Source organism: Acomys minous (genome assembly GCF_964271855.1).
Source record: "Acomys minous genome assembly, chromosome: 10".
Classification (NCBI taxonomy): Eukaryota; Metazoa; Chordata; class Mammalia; order Rodentia; family Muridae; genus Acomys; species Acomys minous.
Window position 1 is genome coordinate 94,020,554 of NC_140491.1, and position 16,357 is coordinate 94,036,910.

At 43.8% G+C, this 16,357-nt stretch overlaps 1 long non-coding RNA gene across 1 annotated transcript; it reads left to right on the forward strand.

Moving 5' to 3' along the window:
• Positions 1-218: 218 nt before the first annotated feature.
• Positions 219-9,490, forward strand: LOC311607696. The gene is made up of 3 exons (XR_014782706.1): positions 219-534; positions 5,447-5,631; positions 8,926-9,490. It is a non-coding gene; the product is annotated as an uncharacterized lncRNA (long non-coding RNA).
• The last annotated feature ends 6,867 nt before the right edge of the window (positions 9,491-16,357 follow it).

The following is a 16,357-nucleotide window of genomic DNA, read 5'->3' on the forward strand; positions in this document are numbered from 1 at the left end:
GGCTACACAAAGAAACCCTGTCTAGAAAAAAAAATTTTTTTTTCTTTTTCTAAAACCTATGAAAAAACCCTCTCAATTGAGACTTAGAGCCACTTCCCTGTATCTGCTATGTCAGTGCGTAAGAGATGTGGCCTGGCTTCAAACCCGCAGTAAAGACTTCCTTGCCGTTGCATTTGGACTAGGCTTTTGGGTGGTCTGTTTGGGGAGTCTCTCAAAATTTGAGCATAACAGTAGTAGGTTTTCCTCTAGGGTTCATGACCTCACCAGCCATCAATAATTGGCTAGGTTTTCAATACCAGGCATGATTTCCCTCCTGGTGAGCATGGCCTTAAATCCAATTAGGTGGCTTTGGTTACCACTAAGATATAAGTGCCACTACTGCACCCTTGAATATACCTTGCCAGATTGATTATTGTTATGGTCGACAGGATTTACTGTTGAGTAGGAATATTGATTACTTTTTTTTTTCTCTTGGCAGCTTGCATAGCACCTGCAGATACAGTGAGAGCTATCCCTCAGGGAGGAGACTCCTAGGTCAGTAGTGCCAATTTGATTCTTCCAAGTCCCATGTTTGAAGCTTATGGTGTCTTCGGTATTAGGGTCTTACCTTCAAGTTCCGAAGGCAACCAAGGACAAGGCAACAGCTGATATTGTTTGGGGTGTCTCTTGGATTTCCCTGATGAAAGCTGGAAGGGAGATTTCCCCATGCCTGGTGCTATGGATTTTGTTAAAACCATCCATGACTCTTGGGGGAAGTAGTATCATCTTGAGTGGCATAACTTTAAACTACATACACATACACACACACACACACACACACACACACACACACACACACACTTATATATATTATATCTGTATTTTTAACAACATAATATTTCCCTATGGCTTTTTCAAACATCCTTGGTGTACAAACATCTTCCCTCCTTCTCCCTCCATATTGCCTTCTGTTCCCTGTCTCCAGATGTGCCTTCATTTTTTCCATTCTTCCCTTCATAACACCTGTGTTCTACTACTCAGATGCTCCTTTAAGAGTACAGGAAATGAGCCAGGTGTGGTAGAGCACACCTTTAATCCCAGCACTCGGGAGGCAGAGACAGGCAGATCTCTGTGAGTTTGAGGCCAGCCAGCTTGGTCTACAAAGAGAATCCAGGACAGCCAAGGCTACACAGAGAGACCTTGTCTTGAAAAACCAAAGCAACAACAAAAACAAAAAACAAAATAAAATAAAAATAAAACAAAAAAGAGTAGAGGAAATGAGCAAAACTCAGAGGAGAATGGGCTCCCAATGCTGAGCAGTTCCCTTTAACTAATAGGAATGGATTTGAATTCTCTTGTTGATTGCAGTGGGTCAGTGCCAGTTTATGAGAAAAGGCATGAGCTGTGGATTTGGGCTTTGGAGATGGGTAAGTTGACAGTGATAGACAGAATGGGCTGATACAAGACAGACCAGAGACAAGGGCCCACAATGGGTGAAGGAATCCGGGAGAAAGAAGCAGTCATGGAAGATGCAAAATGTGCATAGAAGTCGGAGATGTAAAGATGTCACTGACTGGATTTGGTACCTAAGGGATGCCGAGGAATGACGAAAGAGGATAAATAAAAATATTATCAGACTGAATGGGGGTAGTGACAAGGTGAAGGCAGACGGTGGGAGAGGTAGCATGATAGGCAGCTTGTCTCCATGCTGCTGTGCGATTGATAAATAAAAGCCACATATCCAACAGGGAGTTAGGAATGTGTTCCTGGGGGCGCCTGCTCACAGAAGGAATGGTGTGTTTTGAACTCTCCACCTGTACATCCCACTCGCACATTACTCCCCCACACACGCCTCGGGTCCAAGCCTGCTGTCATTCATACACACATACCCTCTTTATGATTCCCCGCACTTCCTAATACCTGGGCTACAAAACCCAGTCACCTCTAGCAGCTCATGTCACTCTCCTCTCCTCCCACTGACAGCTGGTTACCAAAGCAGTGGCTTCCAAGAGCGTGGATTCTGTTGTCTTAGCTAATAATCCTTGATTTGGTCTCTTGGTTCTCATGATGGGTTGGTGACCCTTTCTTTCTGTGTTAAGCATACTTCCCCAGCTTAGAGAATGGAATTCAAAATTGTCCTGGGATAAACAGACCTATGAAAACTAACCAATGGGGCAGAGGGGGGGTGCGGGCAGCGGGGAACAATCAATTTATGGTGGACATGTGGAGGTCAGAGGACAGTTTATGGCAGTCAGTCAGTGTCTTTCTTGGGAAATGTAGGGTCCTGGATACCCAAAGTTTCCCTGAGCCTATATTTTTGGGTTCTTGTCTATAGCCCAAACACTCAGGAGGTAGAGACAAGAGATCAGAAGGTCAAGGTTTTCCATGGCTGCATGGTAGGACTCCCTGGTTTTTGAGTTCTTGTTGTTCAAATTGAAGAATAACATTTACGGACCCCAGAGGCTGAATTTGAAGAAATTTATTATAGATTCATATGGGCCCCCAGGAAATAGGGTACCAATGAGCTGCTAGTCTGGGGTCTTTTTAAAGGACTTGAGCCCGCGCCATAAGTTGGGGCAAGGCGTAGGGAGAGGGTAAACGTGCTAGTCCAAATGAACCGGCCCAACCAACTGTGCAGGTGCCGCTTGGCACTGCTCTTCACAGTCTTTAGGCAGAGTTCTCATTTCTGAGGTAACAAATGATCGGAGGCAGAGCTCTCCTCACAATTCCTGGTCTCCAGAAAGGACTCTCAGGACTGTTGCTTTGGGATCCCCATCCTAGCTGATCAGTCTCAGGCTCCTGTCCATGGTGTGGGTTTCCAGAATGCAGCTTACATTATCAGACTCCAGGGAAAGCACCTTTACCCCCTGTCAAGTCTTGCCGGTCCAGTGGGAGCTTCCATGCACAGCACACAAGCCCCACCAGATTCTCGCTTTCTTTCATGGTAGTAGGCATATCTGTCTAATGCCAGGATGTATGAGGGTATAGATCTATCAAAACCAAACCAACCAAAACTGAAAATTAGTTCATAATCTTTAAAAAGGTTCAAATTAGGAAAAAACAGTTAGTGCTAGAGGCAGCGTAGTATCTAGCACATGCTCTATCACTGAGTGATGCCTCCAGACCAGGCCATAGAATTTGTTGTTGTTTTGTTTCTGAGACAGGTCCTCACTCTGTAGTCCAAGCTAACTTTGTGCTTACAGAAATCCTCCTGCCTCCGTTCCCATAGAGGTGAGGCTATAGGCATGAGCCACCATGCCTGGCTCAATCCACAGACTTCTTAAGGAGTGAGCTTCCAAACGATGTTGCAGCAACTAGTGGTGAATTCGGGGATGAGACTAGAACGTGTTTAAACTTCAACTTGACAAAACCACAACTTTTGAAAACAAAACCAAAAACAAAACCCCTAGCACAGGGATTCCTTGTTGTTTTTACAGAAACTTATCAAAACAGAATTATTTAACATATGTTTATTAATAAAAAATATTGCATGGGAGCCGGAGAGATGGTTCAGAGGTTAAGAGCACTGGCTGCTCTTCCTGAGTTCAATTCCCAGAACCACCTGGTGGCTCACAATCATCTGTAATGTGATCTGATGCCTGCTTCTGGCGTGTGGGTGTACAGGCAGAACACTCATACATAAAATAAGCAAATCTTTGAAAAAAATAAAAATATTGCAAAGGGCCAGAAAGATGCCTCAGTGGATAAAGGCATTTGATGCCAAGCCTGACAACCCGAGCTCAGTCTTTGGCATGGATGTGATAGGAGAGAAGAAACTTCTAGAAGCTCTCCTCTGGTCCACATGCACTCCACATGCACTCCACAGCATGCTTGTGTACCTTTCTCACACAAATGAATAAACACATTTAATTGGAAATAATTTTAAAAATTCACAGATGTGGGAGTAAATACAAAGGCCCTACTGTGACATACAATTTGTAAACAAATGTCAATCACCTTCTAGACTTTCAGAACACACACACACACACACACACACACACACACACACACACGACTACTTGTATCCTTTGTGTGATTTGCCTGACTTATACTATCCTCCTTTCCATTCCCCACCAAATAACAATGGGCTAGAGAAATAGCTCACTATTAGGAGCACATACTACTTTTACAGATGAGCTCAGTTCCAGGCACCCAGGTTGTGTGACTCGCACTTACCTGTCACTCCAGCTCCAGGGGAATCTGATGTCTCCAGCCTCCACAAGCGTGCATACACCTCCACCTCCCCTATAAACACATAATTAAAAATAAAATCAATCTTAAAAACCCAAGCGACAACCATTAGAAACACTAATAAAGGCAGTGTTCATATCAGCATCATTTTATTACAGAGGAGTCACTTGTCTGACGTCTCACACCAGATGAGGGGATAATTCCTTCTCTACTTCCACTATACTTCAGGCAAGGAGAGCCCCCAAAGCAGGTCCCCGTAGCCTCACTGTAAGAGATGTTCTACGAAGTACGTCTGCCCAAAACCTGGACTAGATACAAACATGAAGCCCACTCTGCAGTGGCCAAGTGGATTTCTTGAGTTGAGAATAAGGGTGGCCTTTCAGCCTGATGTGATAAACACCTAGATGACATCATAAACAATGACAATGGAAACTACAACAAAACCTTCATAGCTGATATCTCTATATAGTCCAGCTAATCCTGCTAGTGGACTGGGGGTGGGGGAGGCTCAGTGGAAGCGTACTTGCCTAACAGGCTCAGAGCGCTGTTCAGTCCTTATCACTATAAACAAGCAAAGCTAACATGGGTACATCCCTACTGAATGATACACTAATAAAAAAAGGGGGGGGTATGGGTGATGTGTCAAATGCAAGCTCTGTTGTCTTGAAAAGAATACTATTACATTGTGTGTCTGTGGTTTATTACCTAGACATGAGCACTTATCTTACAAATCTTTGAGTGGTTGATTTAGTAAAAGCGGTATATAGAGACCCAATAAAGCCAGCTTCTTGCCTGTCTTCATTTCTCCATCTCAGGTCACTTAAAGCCCCAGTGAACATGAAGTGCCACATATAAAACTCACTGTAGACTTCACATGGGGCTCTCTTAGTAATAACAAATATTTCCCAGTTCTGGTGACGGCTCCTAGTGCTTTGAGAGGTGGTTCTCATGTGATGCTCACACTGACACTCAGGGAAAGCCTATAAATATCCCAATGTTATAGATGAGCCAAGTTGAGATTTAGGAAGCTCAAGTGCATATAACTGAGGGTTAACCCTGCTGCTCTCACACCACTGGCAGCAGAGCTCAGAATTCCACAGTCAGATGTCTCCTCAGCTAAGCCCAGCACTCTAAGCCGAGAACTACACCTTTGCACTCTGTTCTTTGCTTCCCAACTCATCCTTGGGGTTATTGGTGGTTTTTTTTTTTTACTTACTATAAGCCCAGGACACACTCCACACCTCACAAACTGATGCTTGTACTGCCTTTTGCACAGTTGTAGAAGATTACACATTAAATCAAGTTAAGTGAACTGCATGAGGAGAATAAAAACAGGCTTTGACTGGTTTAAAAAGCAAATCAACTGGATGACTACATGGAGAAGAATGAAAATAGATCCATATCTATCATCTTGTACAAAGCTCAATTCCAAATGGATCAAAGACCTCAGCATAAAACCAGGTACAATGAACTTGATAGAAGAGAAAGTGGGGAGTAACCTTGAACACGTTGGCACAGGAGACAACTTCCTGAACACAACACCAGTGGCACAGATACTAATTGATAAGTAGGACCTTGTGAAATCGAGCAGCTTCTGTAGGGCAATGGACACCATCATTTGGAACAAGTGGCAGCCTACAGAATGGAAAAAGACTTTTTACCAACCCCACATCCAATAGAGGATTAATATTCAAGATTTATAAAGAATTCAAGAAACTTGTTATTTTAAAAAACCCCATATAACCTAATTAAAAATGAAGTACACATTTAAACAGAGAATTCTCAATAGATGAAACTCAAATGGCTGAGAAATAGTTAAATAAATGCTCAATTTCCTTAGTCATCAGAGAAATGCAAAGCAAACCAATTTTAAGATTTATCTTACACCTGTCAGAATGGCTAAGATCAATAATACAAGTGACAGCGCATGCTGGCAAGGATGTGGATCAAGGAGAACACTCCTATATTGCTGGTGAGAGTGAAAACTTGTACAACCACTATGGTAATTAGTATGGTGGTTATTCAGAAAGATTCAAATCTCTCTACCTCAAGATCCAGCTATACCATACTTGGGCATATACACAAAGGATACTTTATCTTACCATAGGAGCACTTGCTCAATCATGTTCATTGCTGCTCTGCTCACAATAGGAAGAAATTGGAAATAACCTAGATGGTCTTCAACAAAAGAATGAGTAAAGAAAATGTGGTACATTTACACAATGGAGTATTATGCAGCTCTTTAAAAAATAACCATAAAATTTACAGGCGAAAGGAAGAAAGAAAGAAAGAAAGAAAGAAAGAAAGAAAGAAAGAAAGAAAGAAAATTGCAGGCAAATCATGGAACTAGAAATAAACCATCCTGAGTGATATTTCCAGACCAGAAAGATAAATATGGTATATATTTACCTATATATGAATAGTAGACATATAATAAATGTTAATCAAGCTACAATCTGTAGACACAGAAAGGTTAGGCATAGAGGAAGGGACAGGGTGGGTGGAGGCACCCTGGGAACAGGAAATAGATATTATGAGTGAACTGAAGATGGGAGGGGCAAGAATGAGAAGATCTGGTGGAAAGAGGGAGGAGAGAGGGAACTGAGGGAGGAAATGAGGGGAGAGAGAGCTAGAATTAAAAAGCCTTTGAGGGGTAGTATGGAAACCAAGGGCAGTGGAAAATTCCTATAATATGCAAAGGTGGTCCTACTGAAGTCTCGAAATAATGAGGAAGATGGAACTCCTCCTGGTCATGTCTTATCACCAACTGAAGCATCTAGTGCTGGGGCTGCGTTTCATCCAAAAGAGTTGTTGGACAAACAGATCCCATGAAAATTGATAAGCTAGCCTGCCTCCATCATGGGCTTGGAAGCTGTCCTTAAATCTAATTTAAAAAACAAACTAGATTCATTGCTGTTTATATTTAAATCTATTTCAAGAATTGTTCTATGCCCCTCCTGGAACCTTAACTACAAATGGCTCTGTGCTGCCTGTTTCAGCAAGGTCTAACCAAGCCTTTGTTTCAAACAGTTTTTATGACGACCTTGTTATGGAATAATTTGTCATTACCTTGTTATGACCACCTTGTAAGCATGTCTGTTTTAGGAGGTTGTTATGACCACCTTGTTATGCTTCTGTAATCCCACCTATTTGCCTCCCAATTCCCCCATTTGGAAACCCCCTACTCCTGAGCTACAAAAGCCCCTACCTACCTTCACCATGTCCAATGCTGATTTCTTGAGCCCCACCTTAGGGAGAGACAGCCCATATACAGGAATAAAAAAAAAAAAAAACAAAAAACCTGCTTACCTAATTTGGCCATGATTTAGGTTGATGGTCTTTCTTCTCAAATCTGTAAGATTAATAAATCCCCCAAACAATCTAGACTGTTGCCAAGATAGTAAGTTGTTCTTCACAAATTGATAGCAAGATTGCCAATGATAATACCCAAGCAACTCATTAAACATAAAGAGCTTGAGCTGATGCCTACATAGAACCCACCCCACACCCCCAGCCCCCACTCTCTGACCATGTTCTAGTGTCTATAACACAGAAAAGTACTTTGAAGGCCAATAAAATAGAAAACCAAATACCAACCATAAAACAAACCTTTGATCTGCCTGCAAAATATGTTATGGCAATGGTGGCACAAACCTTGTAGGAGTAACCAACTTATACCTGATTTGACTTAAGGCTTACTTCATGAGATGGAACCCATACCTGACACTGTTTGGGTGACCAAGAACCAGAGTCTAGATAGCCCAGAGATCTAGGGTAAAACAAAATCCTACTAGTCTTAAAAAAAAAAAAAAGCAACAATAAAATGACTCCTAATGATATTCTGTTACACAAGAGATTGAGATCTTATTCATCCATCATCAGAGAGGTTTCTTCTTTCAGCAGATAAGAACAAATACCACCCACAGTAAGACATTATGCAGAGAAAGAGAGGCCTTGGAACACACCTCTCTGAATGAGATGTCTCCATCAAATCCCTCCCCACAGAGCTCAGGGAACCCCGCAAACAAGAGGGAGGAGGAGCTTGGGGGACAGATGGAGAGGAAAACACCAAGAGAACTGGTCTTCACTAAGTCCTCTGCATACATGTTATAGCTTTCAATTTAGTACTGTTACAGGACTCCTGAAAATATAAACGAGTGGGTCTTTGATTCTTGTGTCTTCTCTTGGTGCTCTTTCATTTTTCTCTTGGCTTGCTCTCCTCAACTTTGATGTGATGGTTTTGGTTTTATCTTTTCCTTCTTTATTATTTATTTATTTATTTATTTGGTTTTTTTGAGACAGGTTTCTCTGTGTAGCCCTGGTTGTCCTGGACTCACTTTGTAGACCAGGCTGGCCTCGAACTCACAGTGATCTGCCTGCCTCTGCCTCCCAGAGTGCTAGGATTACAGGTGTGCGCCACCATGCCTGCCTGATCTTATGTTTTATTTTATTCTTATCTCTTAGAAGCCTGTTCTTTTCTAATGAGAGACAGAAAAGGAGTAGATCAGATGGAAGAGGAAGTGGGGAGGAACTGGGAGACGTAGAGGGAGGGAAAACTGTACACAGATTCTATTGTATGAGGAAAAAAAAATCTATGTTTAGTAAAAGGGAAAAATGTATGCGTGGGTTGGTAAATCAAGGGGGGAAACCCCAAGGAAACGAATAAAACGAAAAACTTGAACATATTAAGCTTTTAGTAAAATGTTGTTGCCAACTGCCACTTACAGTTTCTTCCTTCCTTTTCTTTTCCAACAGGATTTTTTTTGTTTCTGTTGTTGTTTTGTTTTGTTTTGTTTTGCCCAGGCTGACCTTGTCTTTCTGATTTCTCACTCACCCAAGATGGAGTAGTCAGGACTTCACTCACACGCTCCAGCACTCATGAGGAACTCTTTAAGTTCCCAAGTAATAATAAACATTCCGGAAACGATTGCAGAAGCACCTGCAAGGAGCCCAGAACAGCAAAGGCAGCTGCTAAAGGAAGCTAGCCAAGTGGGTCTGGCAGCTCCCAGAACAGAAGCGCACAGCATTTCTACTGAACTCCTCCCACACTTGTACTCCTGTTTCTACTGTTTGGGGTCCAGAGATTAAAGATGACTTTTTTTTTTCAAGTTCCTCTCTGTAACAGCCCTGGCTGTCCTAGACTTGATCTATACATCAGGTTGGCCTGGAACTCACAGAACTCCACCTGCCTCTGCCTCCCAAGTGTGCTGGGATTAAAGGTGTGTGCCACCTTGCCCTGTTAAATATGGCATTTAATAAACTGCCCAATTAAAGCTTTAGGTAATAAGTCACATGCCCCAGGATTTTGAAGGCTCTGCTTTTCCAGCGCCTTTGGTTAAGAGTGACTAGATAGGGCTATATCACACAGCTGACGTACACCCTCAATTTCACTAGAGCGCTCCAAAGCTTAATACTTCACTTTATTCATACTCTTATGTTTTCTTTAATTTGGAGAGTCGTTCAAAAAAATGGTCACCCCATCCTAAGCCCGACCCAGGGCTGCAAGGAGTCACAGTATTTGATGGCGCCATCTTCAGCAATTCAACCTCTAGGATTTATCTGTTTCTCCAGTGTGACCCATGCTGGACTGTTAGGGTCTGTGGCCAGCTTTAGGACTATGAAATCTGCTATATTCAGTGTTTCACTTGAGGTCACCACCCCAGATGGGGAGCTGCTTGGAGGGCAGTGTTGACTTTGTTGACAGGAGACAGACACAGCCCTGGCTTTTTCTATTCATTACAAAGTTACCCTTAGCTTGTAGGAGTTGGGATGCAAAAGGGAAGGAGGATGGATCACTTCCAGCCAGCCACAGCTCTCAGATTACACTAACCCAGGAGCAAAGGCCTTTTTAGCATTTGAAAGGGAAAGCAATTGGACCACAGAGCCTTACTCCTCCGCCTCCAGACTTTTCTTGCACAGCAAACAAAGAGCACAAAGCAAAACCACTTCATACACTTACTCAGGAGGGGTTAACAGAGACCTCCCACTAAACAAGAGTCCTTCCAAAGGTCAGCATGGGAGTGTACCGAGGAGAAGGGTGCTGGCCTGAGGACAGAAAGTTTACCGACACCCAGGGAGGGCGGGCTTGTACAAGAGTTGCAGATATTAGAACTGGACATTTCCGTCCGGATTCTTTCGCTGGTGATCACATTATACTTCCTTGCAACTCTGCCATGTTTTTAGAGTCTTGGTTCCAGTTAAACATACAAAGTCGGGCCACTCTGAGCCAGGTCAACAGTCATATTCATTAAATCAGCAGACTGCTGATAAAATGACTGATAAATAACCATCACCGTGTTAGGTGCTGCACCGCCCAGATGCAGCATCAGAACCTTTAGGGTGGATTGGAATGACTGGCACTGAATCAGGAGATGTGCACTATTAGTGAAAGACAACTGTGAGGAAGGTTAGAAGGGACATGGCGTTCCTTATTTAAAAAAAAAAAAAAAGCTTAAAAGAGAATGGTTAATCTGGTTCTGAATTTCTACATGCGAAGAAGAAACAAACAAGCAAAAGGGCCATCAGGGAAAAAGCCTCGCCTGGACCAGAAATTAGAAGGGGTGTACTAAGGCTAAAGAGGACAGAGTGAGTCTGAGCCAGGCAGCTGGGGAATGTATGAATTGGTTTCTCTAAGTGACTGCTTCTGGGCCCTCTAATGAGGGAAGTCATTTCAGAGGTTTGTATCCTAAAGAGGTTCAGGGCTAAAGAGATGGAGGATGGCTCAAGGGGTAAAACTTCTGCCTCCAAGCCTGAGGACCCGAGTGTGATCCCCAAGCCCCTCATGGTAGAAGGACACACACGTGTGCGCATGCGCACGTGCCACCCCCCTCCTCCCGCCCCGGTTATTTAGGGGGGAAAAAGGCTTATGTCCTGGGCCTTAGATGGCATTCACACACAGGCCTGGCAACCTGAATTGATCCCTGGATCCATCAAGTCTGGGTAGTTATCTTCTGACCTTCACTCGTACACAGCCACGCCTGCACACCTGTGTTCATACACAGAAAAGAAGGAAAGAAAGTAAGTCGTAGACTGAGGGCAAGGGATGAAACTAGTTAATAAGCTCTGTCAAAAGTCAAACTGAGAATTTCTCAAACTCCATGAATTGCTGGGGATGTTGTTGGACAGAGCCAGAGAGATTCTTCACCTGGAGCCCAGTCTCAGGTGTCTGTAAGGCTCGGCCACAGGCAAACACTTCACTAACAGTTTTTGATGAGCGTTGTTATGGAGATGCAGAAAAGCAGACACATTTGAGTGCTATTCTACGGGAAGAGGATGAAAACACCAACATGCCACTTTGCAGGTCTTGCCTTGGGTGACTGGGTTAGAAAGCAAAGGGGTTTAGCTGTTGCTGATGGCACAGTTGAGGTGCTGGCCTGCTCTGGGAAGCCTCCTGCTCCTATGGGCTAGTGAGATTGGGGTGGGTGGGGGGGAGGGCTACACCACAGAAGCTGTTGGCAGCTGGCTCGCCTGCTGCTAATGTATTTGCAACTGCTAATGAGCTGTATACTGTAGCTCTGAAGTTACTCACATGAAATTCAGACAGCAGCGGTGTGTCTAACTGCAAGCGTTTGTGTGTTTCCTGAGTCAGTGTATTTGCAAAACGGAGATAAAAACTCTTGTAGACCGTGGATGGAAGTATAAATTAGTAAAGCTACATTGAAGAGCAATTTGGCAAAATTTATTAAAATTGAAAATATATATTGTCTAAGACTCAAGAATCCTAGGTACATCTCAGAGAGATTCTTGAACAATGTACCGAGAGACTGTATCCAGTCACTCGCCGGAGCACTTTTCCAGTAAGAGAAAATTGGAAGTCCATCAGAAGAAAATATGCAAGTGAGTGTAGTAATAATATGCACTATGCAGGAGAGCTGCCGAAAGCGAAGAAGCTCCTCTCCATACGTCATGAGGGATGGACCTCAGAAGCTATGTCTGATGAAAGAGAAAAAGCAAATTGTGCAGTACAAGATGCAGTATGATCCCGTTACACACACGCTTTCAAAGCAGGCACTGAACCACATATTCTCGTGGATCTGTAAGTCTACGGAAAATTGATCAGAAGGGCACAGTAGCTACACTGGGAATAACGGATAAAGATTAAAAAAAAAAAAAGCAGGGGTCATGTCTAGACAGATGATTATATCATGCCAGCAACAGAAAAGAATGACTGATTGAATCAATTCAGTTCTGCGCCTGCAGCTCAACCTAAGAAACAAAATAAAGCAAAACCAAACAGAATACTCTTGCTTTTTCTAGGATTAAATGACATAATAGCCCGATGTCTGGCACATAGTACGGGCTTAATAAATGGTAATCATTACTATTATTACCCTCGCCTTCTGCACTCTCTCTTTTTAAGTTCTATAGACTCTAGTACAATGGTCTTGCAAAGAGGTGGGGGGTGGGGGGTGAGGGGTGGGGGGTGGGGGGCGTTGGCTGGATACTTTTCTCTAGCGTAGATTTCCAGTTCTCATTTATTGGCGTGAAGGCTGTGAAAGCAAAAGGCTTGGTTTGCTGCCAGGTACCCAAGTTCACTGAGGCTACTCTAATGGGTTAAAAAAAATTATCCCAGGCATGAACCCAACAGAAACTCAGCCCATCTATCCAATAGATAACTCCTAGGAAACGAATGGACCGCTTACCTGTGCACTGCTTTGCATCTGCATGAGTAGTTTACAGTAATCAAGACTACGCTGAGCAAAAAAGAAATCACAGTGAAAAACAAAAACAAAACAAAACAAGACACTCTAGAAAAGCAGCTGCCGTCAGCCTTCTCAGCCGAAATGTACACTTCCGGCTACCTTGTACCTGCCCAATTCTCCTCCATCCCACTTCCAGGTACCAGTTTCTGAGCAAGTTCTGCAAGCAGCTCAAGGAAGCTCTGCCTCAGCTGGGCAGACGGGGGGGGGGGGGGGGGATTTATTGGGGAAAAAAAAAAGCAATCGCGCTCACAGAATTAAACAAAACACCAAAGCTAGGTCTTGGGCAAAAGAAGGTGAAGGCTGTAGGATCTAAAAATGTACACCTCTTTCTTTGGTCAGGCCGTGAGCTAACCCCTTCCAACTTGTAGTGTCATTCTCTCTAGAGAGACTGGTTTGACTGCCTTAGTTTAGGTGATACGGGGTGAAGGAGGGTGTGACTGCCAGTTCTATTCTGACTACCTACAGTCTGAAGGGGAAGTCTCCCAGCAGAAACGCTACTTTTAAAACAAAGGGGAAATTTGCTGGCTGATTTTGATGGCTTGGGCTACCACAACAATAGTCCACCTTAAACAGATTTTCCCCATGGATGTGCAACTTCAAAGTTCAAAAGACACCAGCTCTGCCGAGTTCTACTGAAGGCTCCGTTCTGCCTTATAAACAGTCACCATCTCCTTGAAGCTTAGGCTTTCAAGCCATGGCAGAGGGTCGGTAGATATAACCAGAGGTCCACAACACAGCTAAAAGTGGTTTGCACGTTATTCTAGAACTGCAAAAGTCACTCGTGAAAAGCGATATTAGAACTAAGGGGTTAGCTTGCTTAACTAATCGTGGGAACGACTCTCTATGCTGTAGCTCCTTCTTTCATACTTGCATGAGTGTGCTCTGACACATACTCCCTGTCTTGGGGCTCTCCAGAGGAACAGGAACAAGAAAGCACATATAATTATAAGGGGACTCATTGGGCTGTCATTTGCAACCGCAGTCCCTCAATGGTCATCCGTAGGCAGTAGATCTAGGGAAACCAGTAGCCACTCAGTTTAAAAAGGCTGGAAGCCTTAGACCCAGAGGGCTAGTTAGTTACACAGGCCAGGAGAAGGCTGAAAGCCTGGGAGCTCCCTGGAGAGCTGTTGCTGTGACTCCACAGTCAACAGACCTAGACTTTGACATTCTTGGGAGATGGCGGCAAACCCCCGCCCCCCCCCCACACACACACAATTGAGACTTGTTTATGGATTTGCCCCCTTTTCTGCTGTTTGTCCCATCATGGCCACCAGACCGTTGGTCTGGGGCTGCTCACACTCAGGACAGGTCTCTCCCCTCAGATTTAACATTCACTCCTTTGCTAATTGTTTCTGGAAATATCCTCACCAAATCTGTAGGTGTCTCTCAATCTAGTTGGCAGGCAAACAGGATTAACTAGGCAAGCCCCCTTCTTACGTCATCGGATACAAAGTCCCATAAATTCTTAATAACAGAGCCGTAGAAGGGCCTCAGATCTCCCAACAGCATGATTCTCAGCTTTACCCTGGCCACAAATTGAAACCTGGTACACAACTTTTAAAAAAGAACACACTGGGGGAACCAGATAAGTTGCGCAGAGAGGGTGTTTAGGCATAGGCTTGTTGTCCTGTTTTGGCATCTATACCTGTAAGCACCTCAGGTGATTTGAGAAGTTTGGGATGTGCTGGGTTAGGGGTAGTTTCCTTCATCCTCCTGTAGGATATCTGTGTCTAAGAGAGAAGCCTGTCAGTAAAGGGAAGAGTTCATCCTACTGAGGCCATCGTTGTTTAAGAGCATGGTCTGGAGAGTGTCAGTGACAGAAATGTTTTCTCTTGTAGTTTTGGAGCCTGAGAAGTTTAAGAGCAGGGTTCCCACGGGTAAGTGGCTGGTGAGCGTTCTGCTGCTGCCTGGCAGCCGGCTGCCCCTTCCCGTGTGCTCCCACAGGGAGACCAACCCCTCTGCTCTCTCTTTCTTTAAGGACACCAGGTCTCAGAGTCCCTCTGTGTGCTCTCCTTTAACCTTCACCACCTCCAGACCATTTCTAGCTCCAGCACCGGAATCTAGGAGCAGCACACGTCATGGCCGGAGAACTCACGGGACTGTGGACAGTCTTACACTGTTAACAAGTTCTTCACAGAAGCCCAAAGCTGTCTCTTCCTAAATTCCAGCTGTTCACCCTAATTCCACAGATGGAGTTAAAGGAAAAGTGAGGCACAAACACAACTAAAAATTATTTGTGATGGATTTCACTTCTGTGATCTCTCTTAAGCTCTAGAGAAAGTCAGTGGGGATGGTATCTTATTACCAATTTATAGAGACTGGCTTCTTGCTTTCTTCTTCTTTTTCTTTTCATTCATTCATCCATTTTTTTAAAATACAGAGTTTCTCTGTGTAGCCCTTGGCTGTCCCGGACTCACTTTGTAGACGATGGTGGCCTTGAACTCACAGAGATCCGCCTGCCTCTGCTTCCCAGAGTGCTGGGATTACAAGCATGCACCATCGTGCCTGGGTAAGACTGGTTGATTTCTGCCACTACAAAATCTACTTACCTCAGGGTTCTGAAATTGCTTTCCTTCTATAGATTCTAGTACTGATCAAAAACATAAAGTGTATAAGAATCAAGCAGAAAGGTTTTTCTTTGCCAAAATTCAAAATTTGACATGGCAAACAAGCTTCCGGGAATGGTGTTGCAGGCTAATAGGGAGATTAGGAAATGAGAGCCTCAGACTTTTTTGTAGACGGACTTGTAGAAAGCATTTTCCTGTGCCTTTTTACTTCCTCTAGACTGAGGCTCAGCTTGCAGTTCTGTTGACAAAGAAATGAAAGGCTTGGAGGAGCATCTTTTCTATAGGCCATGCAATCAGAAACCGCCAGTGCTGTGTGTCATCTGAAAGTTTCCCTACCTGCCAGGCTCCTCCCACTTTTGTTTTGGGGAGATATTCTTAGCCCACTCTATGATCCTAGTGTGCCTGTCAATCATCTGGCCTCATTGAACACAAGAACCTGAGATCCATGCAAAATGTGAGATTTTTTTCCCCCCATGGACACAGAGACTGGCCAGGAAGAACCAGCCAGATTACTTTTAAAGAATCGCCATGAATGACAAAAAAAAAAAAAAAAAAAAAAAAAAAGAGGTGCAGTGCAGTCTTTGAGTCAGCAGCACTGCTGTGCCATAGGCATAAGTTGTGTGCCCCAGAATTGAGCTAACATGGGTGGGGGACACATAATGGAGAGATCAAGACAAAGACATAGATGCTGATGCTGTTGGATCTAGATTTGGGAAAGCCCATCTCTCAATAAAGCTTCTTTCCAGTTTGCTCTATGGGGTATCATGGAGGTCATGAAGGTTGTAGCTTTTGTTGAACTGTACATGCCCAATGCTTAGTGCTCAGCTCTGCCCAGAATGAACAGTTCCCACTGTACAAATAAAGGTGCTGGTCACACAGCTCTTCACAGTAGCTCAGCTCTAGGTAACTTCATGCTAG